Source organism: Ranitomeya variabilis, chromosome 1 (assembly GCF_051348905.1).
Source record: "Ranitomeya variabilis isolate aRanVar5 chromosome 1, aRanVar5.hap1, whole genome shotgun sequence".
NCBI lineage: Eukaryota > Metazoa > Chordata > Amphibia > Anura > Dendrobatidae > Ranitomeya > Ranitomeya variabilis.
In genome coordinates, this window is record NC_135232.1 from 818534826 (window position 1) to 818546618 (window position 11793).

Here is an 11793-nt window from a genome sequence, read left to right on the forward strand (position 1 = left end):
ATAATAATAATAATTTTTATTTATATAGCGCCAACATATTCCGCAGCGCTTTACAAATTATAGAGGGGACTTGTACAGACAATAGACATTACAGCATAACAGAAATCACAGTTCAAAACAGATACCAGTAGGAATGAGGGCCCTGCTCGCAAGCTTACAAACTATGAGGAAAAGGGGAGACACGAGAGGTGGATGGTAACAATTGCTTTAGTTATTTGGACCAGCCATAGTGTAAGGCTCGGGTGTTCATGTAAAGCTGCATGAACCAGTTAACTGCCTAAGTATGTAGCAGTACAGACATAGAGTGCTATTAACTGCATAAAGTGTATGAGAACATGATGAGAGGAACCTGATTTTTTTTTTTTTAATGGGCCACACAGGGATGGTTAGGTTAATGCATTGAGGCGGTAGGCCAGTCTGAACAAATGAGTTTTTAGGGCACGCTTAAAACTGTGGGGATTGGGGATTAATCGTATTAACCTAGGTAATGCATTCCAAAGAATCGGCGCAGCATGTTTAAAGTCTTGGAGACGGGAGTAGGAGGTTCTGATTATTGATGATGCTAACCTGAGGTCATTAGCGGAGCGGAGGGCACGGGTAGGGTGGTAGACTGAGACCAGAGAGGAGATGTAGGGTGGTGCTGAGCCATACAGTGCTTTGTGGATGAGGGTAGTAGTTTTGTACTGGATTCTGGAGTGGATGGGTAGCCAATGTAATGACTAGCACAAGGTAGAGGCATCGGTGTAACAGTTGGTGAAGAATATGATCCTGGCAGCAGCATTCAGGACAGATTGGAGCGGGGAGAGTTTGGTAAGAGGGAGGCCGATTAGTAGAGAGTTACAATAGTCCAGACGAGAATGAATAAGTGAGACAGTAAGAGTAAGAGTGAGAGTGATGGTGAGTGTAATACATGGAGACTGCACTGAGCCAGTGACAGAAGTCGTGAACACATAGTTCTCAGCCACAGACATTTCTTCTATATCCTGATTTACCATTTTTATATTTGCAGGCTTTGTAATTGGCAGAGGAGACTTGTTGGGCGCTGATTTGCAGACAACTGCAAAATGGTTCCCTTTTCCACATTTACTGCAAGTTTGTCCTATAGCTGGACACTTATTCATGTGGTGAGGGAAATCTTGTCCACATCTATAACATTTCTTCTGTTGCGGGGCCTGCTTGCCTTGTGCACTGTTATGTTTGAGATTATGCACATGTAAATTATCCCCATTCTCCATTGCACTTGCCTGATGATCTGCTATCTCTATAGCACGGGCCATCTTGAGTAAATCATGCAGAGAGAGATCCTGCTGCAGAGCTTTACGCCTTATGTTATTAGACGAGCAGGGGACAATTACTTGAGTTAGGATTTCATCATCTACGTCAGTAAATGCACACCCATGTGCTAGTTCTTTTAGCCGGGTGACATAGGTGTCTATGGATTCTTCTAGAAGCTGCTTAGCAATCCTGAACTTGTATCTTTCATATCTGATGTTTTGTTTAGGGTTGAAGTAGTCAGTGAGAGCTTTGGAGCATTTGCTGTACGTGTCTGTCTCCGCTGCCGGTAATGTGCTGTATATGTCATAGACTCCTGTGCCCGCACAATGCAGGAACATGGCTCTCTTTCTGTTCTCCTCTTTTATATCTATTGCTTCCCGGAAATTCTCAAATCGATTTAACCATTTCCTCCAGTTATGAGAGAGATTAGTGACATCAGTCATATCAAACTGTGGGAACGTCTGCAAGTATTCAGCCATGATGGAGTCTCTCAGTGGTGCTGGCATGTGAAGCAGTAAAGCAGGGGTCAGTACTCACAGCAGCAAGTGATTGCATCCCATCCTCGTCGCCAGTTGTAACGTCCACACGGTGTAAGGAATTTAAGAGACAGTAAGCTTTAACTGTATTTTATTCTTCTCCTCTTTTCCTCCAGCACACAGCATAACAGCAGCATAACATTACCTCCTCAGGCTAGAACTGAAACAGAAACTAAACTCAACTCCCGCCCTCACTTTCTTAAAGAGACAGATCTAATTCTTATACATTACACACACCTGGATTTGGGGATCCTCTGCCATTCTTCCTTACAGATGCTCTCCAGTTCTGTTGAATGGTGAATATTGGTGGACCGCCGTTTTCAGGTCTCTCCAGAGATGCTCAATTGGGTTAAGGTCAGGGCTTTGGCTGGGCCAGTCAAGAATGGTCACAAAGTTGTTCTAAAGCCACTCCTTTGTTATTTTATCTATGTGCTTAGGGTCATTGTCTTGTTGGAAGGTGAACAGTCGGCCAAGTCTGAGGTCCAGAGCACTCTGGAAGAGGTTTTCATCCAGCATATCTCTGTACTTGGCTGCATTCATGTTTGCTTCAGTGGCAACCTGTCGTCCTGTCCCTGCAGCTGAAAAACACCCCCATAGCATGATGCTGTTACAACACAACGATTTTCTCCACACATACCACTTAGAATTATCACCAAAAAGGTCTATCTTCGTTTCTTCAGACCAGAGAATCTTATTTCTCATAGTCTGGAAGTCCTTCATGTGTTTTTTAGCAAACTCTATGTAGGCTTTCATATGTCTTGCACTGCGGAGAGGCTTCCGTTGGGCCACTCTGCCATAAAGGTCCTACTGGTGGAGGGCTGTAGTGATAGTTGACTTTGTGGAACTTTCTCCCATCTCCCTACTTCATCTCAGGAGCTCAGCCACAGTGATCTTGGGGTTCTTCTTTACCTCTCTCACCAAGGCTCTTCTCCTATGATTGCTCAGTTTGGCTGAATGGCCAGGTATAGGAAGACTTCTGGTGGTATCAAACTTCTTCCATTTAAGGATTATGGAGGCCACTGTGTTCTTAGAACCTTGAGCACTGCAGAATTTTTTTTGTAACCTTGGCCAGATCTGTGCCTTGCCACAATTCTGTCTCTGAGCTCCTTGGCCAGTTCCTTTGACCTCATGATTCTCATTTGGTCTGACATGCACTGTGAGCTGTGAGGTCTTATATAGACAGGTGTGTGCATTTCCAAATCAAGTCCTATCAGTTTATTTAAACACAGCTGGACTCCAATGAAGGAATAGAACTATCTCAAGGTGGATCACAAGGAAATGGACAGCATATGATTTAAATATGAGTGTCTGAGCAAAGGGTCTGAATAGTTATGACCATGTGATATTTCAGCTTTCTTTTTTAATAAATTTGCAAAAATTGCTACATTTCAGTTTTTTTTTCAGTCAAGATGGGGTGCAGAGTGTACATTATTGAGAAAACAATGAACTTTTTTGAATTTACCAATTGGCTGCAATGAAACAAAGAGTGAGAAATGTAAAGGAGTCTGAATACTTTCCGTACCCACTGTACTTCATCGATTGACACCTTCAAAATTCCTGTACACATGAAGTACAATAGTATAAGTAAGGCAATGGCGAAAGCCTGAAATCGCACATGCAGATTCTATGCACACAGCTCTGATGTGTTTATCACCCCTAAGTAAGAGCATAGGAAATCAGTAGAAATGAGCAGATTGATTTGCGGAGAATGAAATTACAGGTGAATATCCTGAAATTTGTTGTTTCACATGAATTCAAACAATTCAAGATTCAATTTATAGTCTGAAAAAAGAAAAACTTGCAAAGCACCATTTCACATACTACTGAAGCATCAGACAGCGGGCTAACGTACTTTTGTGTTACCATGTGGGCCTTCCAACACTGCTTTGTAGCTATGAAATCTAACAGATAATTATACCGTGTATAGTGGTGGTCAGTACCTGGGCCATCACAGATCAGCAGTTCCCAGTGAAGCATAGATTGTACAGCAGAGTTTTCCCATATCTTGAGTCACTGGGTCTCTCTCTCCCGTAGAATGTAAGTGCTTATGGTTAGTAGGATCCTCTGTCTCCTGTAGAGTGCAAGGTCTTATGGTCAGCAGGGTCCTTTCTCTCATGCAGAGTGTAAGAACTTATGGTCAGCAGGGTCCTCTCCTGTACAGTGTATGTTGTTTTGGTCAGCAGCATCCTCTGTCTCTCCTCTAAAGTGTAAGCTCTTATGGTCAGCATTGTCCTCACTCTCTCCTGTAGAATGTAACTTCTCATGGTCAGCAGGATCCTCTCCCTCTCCTGCATAGTGTAAGCTTCTATGGTCAGCAGGATCCTCTCTCTCTCTCTCTCTCTCTCTCTCCTGTAGAGTGTAAGAACTTATGGTCAGCAGGGTCCTCTCTCTCCTGTAGAGTGTAAGTTCTTATGGTCAGCAGGATCCTCTCTCTCCTCTAGAGTGTAAGCTCTCATGGTCAGTATTGTCCTCACTCTCTCCTGTAGAATGTAACTTCTTATGGTCAGCAGGATCCTCTCTCTCCTGCATAGTGTAAGCTTCTATGGTCAGCAGGGTCCTCTCTCTCCTGTAGAATGTAACTTCTTATGGTCAGCAGGATCCTCTCTCTCCTGCATAGTGTAAGCTTCTATGGTCAGCCCTCTCCCTTTCTCATGCAGATTGTAAGATCTTATGGTCAGCAGGGTCCTCTCTCTCTTTCTCTCTCCTATAGAGTATAAGCTCTTATGGTCAGCAGGATCCACTCTCTCCTGTAGAGTCTAAGTTCTTATGGTCAGCAGGCTCCTCTCTCTCCTCTAGTGTGTACATTCTATTGGTCAGCAGGGTCCTCTCTCTCTGTCCTGTAGAGTGTACAGCGGGAGAAATAAGTATTGAACACATCACCGACTTCCTAAGTAAATATATTTCTAAAGATTCTATTGACATGAAATTCTCAGTAGATATTGGTACCAACCTATCCAATCCACACAGGCAAAGAAATCAAACCATAGATGTCCATAATTTAAATTATATTTTTAAAGGTGATATTTATTTTATTTCTTATGCTTTGCTTATATAGCGCTATCATATTCCGCAGCGATTTACATACATTATCATCACTGTCTCCAATGGGGCTCACAATCTAAATTCCATATTAGTAGGTCTTTGTAGTGTGGGAGGAAACCAGATTAATTCACGCAAACATAGGAAGAACATGATATTGACATGAAATTCTCACCAGATGTTGGTAACAAGTAACAACCCATCCAATCCACACAGGCAAAGAGATCAAACCATAGATGTCCATAAATTAAGATATTATGAGTAATAATTAGAACATCATTATCATTACATCACTGTGGTGTAAAGTTAGAAAAAGGTGCCAAATTAATAATACAGCATAAGCGACATACTTTTTGACTGTCTAGAAAAAGGACAACATTAGAAAATCTGCTCAAATGTGCTTGTTATTTTTTCAAAATGATATGGATAATCACGTAAAAAAATTCAAACATTGTAAAAAAAATTTGATTGATAACATGATAAAAACCTGATTTAAAAAACTATGCAATTTCCTAATGATCTCTTCATATTAGACAGCATGTCCAATGTCTGGACCTGGCATAGTGCAGAAATGTTAGCAGAGCCTCACATTTCCATGTAGAAACTAGCAGGATATGTTTTCAGAGACGTTGCTGTAGATTCAAACTTCATGAAAATTGCTAACACAGCAAATAAACGCAGAATCTAGTCATCATGATGTAATGTGAGAGACAAAGCGGGTGTTCTTGTATTCATCGTCTTTTGTCAGGGTCTTAACGAGACACTGGTAATGTCTGAAGAATGGTTTTTCGAGCATGACGAGGCATGGCGCTGAGGTTAGTAGGGCTGAACATTGGAACCCTCTGCTAATCAGACCACCTCGGTGAAAGAACTTAATAAGGTGTGCAATACTGAAGCTATTTTTATCAAATTGTACAAGGCAATATAATATAACATCCCACTTTCCGCAAGTAATGCAATATATCACTTTGTAATTAAGTCCTTGTTTCGTTATATGTGCTGCTAGGAAAAAAGGCCATTATGTATTGTAGATATTAGTTGGGGGCAGTGACGATTTGCATTTGGAAATGAAGCCTCATAGACTTAAATAATACATTATACATTTTCATATACACTAACAGTACATTTTACCAACCCCTCTAATTACACTGGTCTACATAAAAAAAAAAAAAACATTTTCTGGCATGGACTTTAAGAACAGTTTTAGACTAATTTGAAGGTGCTGAATTAAAATCTGATCTTATAATTTCTCTATCACATCACGTTTTTGCACTATAGGTATATAGCCCATTTTCATGAATTCCATGATAAATATAAGTAGTGTATGAAAAGCGCCGGTTTATACGGTTCACTAAGGTAAATTTAGTTTTCATTTAGTCTCCCAATAAATGTGAGAATATCTTTGTTTTCTTTGAACATGCATAATTCCCATTTGTTATGATAAAACCCTTGTTTTCTGTGCTACTGGGACAGTAGAGCTACAGCAGAGCATTGGGCGAAAACTGAATGGCCTCAGCGACAGAGTTTGGCATCTGGCGATAAGAATTTCATCCATGATCCTCTAGTGGATAGGAAGGACATTGTCTTTCCTCCCTTACACATAAAACTTGGATTGATGAAGCAGTTCATCAAAGCTCTCAATCACAGTGGAGAATGCTTTAACTATATATGTTCAACTTTTCCTGGTCTTAGACAAGAGAAGAAAAAGGCTGGAATATTTGATGGGCCTCAAATAAGAACACTTATGAGAGACTCAAATTTTATCACATCAATGAATGAGACAGAAGAAAGAGCTTGTAATGCATTTTGTAATGTGGTGCAGAATTTTCCAGGGAATAAGAAAGCAGACACCTATGAAGAGAGTATCAAGATTCACTATTTACACAGCCATTTGGACTTTTTTCCAGAGAACCTTGGGGATGTGAGCGAGGAACAAGGGGAGCGTTTTCATTAAAACAATGGAAGAACGGTATCAAGGCTGGTGGGACTCACATATGATGGCTGACTATTGCTGGAGCTTGATGAGAGACAACCCAGAAGCTGTACATCACAGATCAGCCAAGAAAAGAAAGTTCAAATAACTGCCATTTGTCATTCATCTGTGTGCCATATATATGTGTTTTTATATTTTGTAGTTTAATTCTGTAAGTATATTTGATTTGCTGTACATAGACTTTGTAATTTTTGTTATTCCTTGATTAACAAATACACAAAATGTAGTACCGAAAATCATGTGTTTTTATCATAAATCATTAGGAGTAATTTTCATCAAAAATTGAAAATATCTCGAAATCCTGATGTGATAGCCAAAAACGGAGTTCATATTCGTAATCAGCAGCCAAAATTGACTTAAAATATGTTTTAAAACCTTTTGCCAGAAAAATTGCGTTGACCAGTGTTATTGATGTCATATGACTGAAGCTATCTGATCACTAGAATTTTCCTAATTGACGAGCTATAATTAAGGTAAAAAATAATTTATGGGTATTGTTCAGTCTCAATGTAGGAGGCGTTCTGGAACATCATAGATAATGTACGATGCAAGTGCCGTCAAGATGACCACCCCCTTATAACATATTAGTGTCTTTGGGAGCATCAAAATATTCCTCCTTACTTTACTTGATGATGATCTTAATGCTTTGAGATAAGAGCCGGTTAAAAGAAAGTGATCAGGATTTAGTCACAAATCATTGCTGCTGCCTACTTCAATATCATTGAGTTTTGCGGGCAGACGTCCAAAGCACATGCACAAACATTCCCAAATATGTCCAGCTTTATTGAATAGCAGTCATATTTAATTAAATATAATTAATCTCCAGAAGATGGGTGCTAGAGAAGGTGATCATTTGTCTGAGAAATTACCAACAAAATATTTGACCAGAACACAAGAACAGCAGCAGCAGTGGGCGAAATACATATTTTATCAATAGGATATCTAAAAGTATATGGGTATTTTAGCAATGGGAATAAAGACTGCAATTGTAATGATTCAAATGACTGCTAAGCTTAAATGGAACCTGTTAGCAGGGTTTTGGACCCTAAAACTAAACTAACATCATCCATCATCCATATGTTTATCTTTTAGGTCCTTTTCTCGGTTTTCTTTAAATCCATAGGCAATTGTTTTTGCCATTGAGTATACAAAAGTAGACAGCTTGGTCTGCACATTGAGTACACAAAAGTAGACAGCTTGGTCTGCACATTGAGTACACAAAAGTAGACAGCTTGGTCTGCACATTGAGTACACAAAAGTAGACAGCTTGGTCTGCACATTGAGTACACAAAAGTAGACAGCTTGGTCTGCACTTACAGCTCTTTGGCCTCTCTCCCTGTCTCTTTCTTCCTCCTACCCTAGAAAGGTAAACACGGCACTTCCGGTAGATTGGTGCACAAGTATGATCCTATCCCGTTAGGTACTATAGTGGGGAAAACAAGTATTTGATACACTGATGATTTTGCTAATTTTCCTACCTACAAAGAATGGAGAGGTCTGTAATTTTTATTGTAGGTACACTTCAACTGTGAGAGACAGAATCTTAAAAAAAAAAAAGAAAATCACATTGTATGATTTTTACATAATTAATTTGCATTTTATTGCATGAAATAAGTATTTGATACAATAGAAAAACACAACTAAATATTTGTTACAGAAACCTTTGTTCACAATTACAGAGGTCAGTTTGCACACACTGCAGCAGGGATCTTGGCCCACTCCTCCATACAGATCTTCTCCAGATCTTTCAGGTTGCGGGCCTGTCACTGGGCAGCTTTGAGTTTCAGCTCCCTCCAAAGATTTTCTATTGAGTTTAAGTCTGGAGTCTGGCTAGGCCACTCAAAGTCCATGATATGCTTCTTACAGAGCTACTCCTTAGTTTCCCTGGCTGTGTGTTTTGGGTCATTGTCATGCTGGAGTATCCACCCACGACCCATCTTTAATGCTCTTACTGAGGGAAGGAGGTTGTTGGTCAAAATCTTGCGTTACATGACCTTATCCATCCTCCCTTCAAAATGGTGCAGGCAGTCGTCTTGTACCCTTTGCAGAAAACCATCCCAAAGTACGATGTTTTCCCCACCATGCTTCATGGTTGGGACGGTGTTCTTGGGGTTGTACTCATCTTTCTTCTTCCTCCAAACACGGCGAGTGGAATTGATTGATACCAAAATGTTCTTTTTTAGTCTCATCTGACCACATGACCTTCTCCCATGCCTCCTCTGGATCATCAAAGTGGTCATTGGTGAACTTCAAACGGGCCTAGAAATGTGCTGGAGTGAGCAGCGGGACCCTGCGTGCCCTGCAGGTTTTTAATCTGTGTCAGCGTAGTGTTTTACTAACGATAATGCTTGAGACTGTGGTCCCAGCTCTGCCCACACTACTGATTGGCTGCTTTTTGTGCACACTTTCTATACACAGAAACCTGCCAATCAGTGCTAGTGGAGGGGTTATACATAGCTCATGAATATGGAGGACTACCTAGCAGCAGGTTTACTAGTCCTCTAGTGATAATCTCCTGCATATAAAGCAGTGATTTTATGAATACTACAGCACGCAGCTCAGTGAGTGATACATCACTGGAATCAGGGTCTCTGTCTCGACATCATGCTTCTCTCAGATTAGCTGTAAAAAATTTTGTAACAGATTTCCTTAAGTTTGGGTATTTTATAACAGTTTTCTAGATCTCTGCTTGCAATTAGTGAATAGAAACTTTCAATATGAATTCGGATGTGTCTGATTCACCATGACTCTTACCTGCAGATTTGCACGGGTAAAATTTGCAGCAGATCCGTGACTTTTACTGCAGATTTCTCAACTTCAAATGATATCTATAGTGAATCCACAACACAATCCATGAAAAAATCTGTTTCCTACAGATGGATTTTCAAGAAGATTCACACATATTTCTGCAATGTATATAACTGTACCAAACAAGTGATGCTTACATGACTAGAACAGATTTTATCTGGTGAAGTGCAACAATTAAAGGGGTTAGCAGGCGTAGAAAATAGACACTAATGCTCACCTGGTTCAATGCTAACTCTCTATTATTGTAGTGATGCAACGATGATGCATTAAACCCTGCAGCTAATCACTGGTTACTTTGGCATCACCACTGAGCCAAGTGATTGGTTTCAGCAGTCACATGGGCTATTAGTCATGACATCACCACTGGAGCAACAAAGACCAGAGCAGCGGCAGAGGGGAGGTGCTGGACCTGCGGAGGATGAGTAGTGCTGTATTTGTTATTTTCTAAGTTTGCAAGTCTTTGGCCATATAAAAATGTATTTCAGACAACGCCTTTACAGGTCCCTTTCCAAAATCTGCCTGCAGAGATCCTGACAATCATGAGAGATAGCTACGAAAGAAAGCATATTAAATTAAATTCCCGTAAAACGTTTTCTTGCAATGAATGAGCTTTATCTTCTGTAGCCGTAACACTGCTGTAATTAGAGAAACATGCCATGAAGTTATATTTGTTGCATCTGGCAATTCTTTAGTCATCAGCTTCAGTTATTTCACTTTTATACTAAGGGTATATTCACAGATTTATGATTTGATTTGCAAAGTTTTCCTTTATTTGAATCTTTTTCACTTTAGGTAAATGTCTTTCCTTTGCCTGCTGCCGATAAAGGTAGATAAATAGCCTGTTTTGAACGATACCGTAGCTTATAAACCATTGATTTAATTTTAGGACTTACTTTGCCTTGCATAAATGAAATATTTTAGAGCCAAATTCTGTATTTAAAAAGTAGCAGAGCAGATTCAGTGTTTTATTGTTTCAGTCTGACTTATTTAAATGCTAGCAAAATTCCAAGAGTTGATGAAATGTATTACGTTCTTGAAACATAAATGTATAATGAAATGGAAAGCAGTAGGGAGCCGAGCATTACCAGCTAACAAAACTCTTCATATTTCTAGACATTTGTTGACTTACTCTTGCGGTGCTAAAATGTACTTTTTTACCTATTTTGGAAAAAAAATCGATGTTTATTGTCCTTTCGCTGTGTGTAATGATCTTTCTTCACTTTATTTAATGACCTCTTCAGTCTTACAAAGTAACGCTTATTCATCACCTAGTAAAATAATATTCAGATACTTAATGCACTTTGTGTCCAATTCTTCAGGATCAATGCTTGCTATCAGAGTATGAATTTTATTGTTTTACATTCAGAGGCATACTATGTCCAGCACACATAGCTAATGGAATAATTTAGGCTTTGATCACACTACAGTTTTTTTTTATTCCATTGTTCTGCTTTATCATAAGAGTCTGACAATTAAACCGAAATTCGGTACTCCCTATGTTATTATTATTGTATTTCCTGTATATAGCGCCATTATTTCCACAGCACTTTGTAGACTTCAACATCATTGTCCCCATTGGGGCTCACAACCTAAATTCCCTATCAGTATGTCTTTGGAGTGTGGGAGGAAACCAGAGAACTCAGAAGAAACCCACACAAACACAGAGAGAACATACAAACCCCTTGCAGATGTTGTCCTTGAAGATATTTTAACTTAAGACCCCAGCGTTGTAAGGCTAAAGCGCTAACCATTGAGCCATCATGGTGCCATATGTCCGACACCAGCAGCACCTGACAGATGTACTTGACTATAATAGTGGTTAACAGAAGCACTTCAAACAATTCTTTCAGGCTAGGGAGAAATAGATAACTTCCTATGTAGTGAGAACGTCAAGAGATACATAGAACTACAGGTGCATCTCATAAAATTAGAATATCATAAAAAAGTTAATTTATTTCAGTTCTATAGAGTCATTACAAATAGAGTGTGTTTCAACTGTTTATTTCTGTTAATGTTGATGATTATGGCTTACAGCCAATGAAAACCCCAAAGTCATTATCTCAGTAAATTTGAATACTTTAAAACACCAGCTTGAAAAAATTATTTTAACATCCGAAAAGTTTGCCTACTGAAATGTATGTT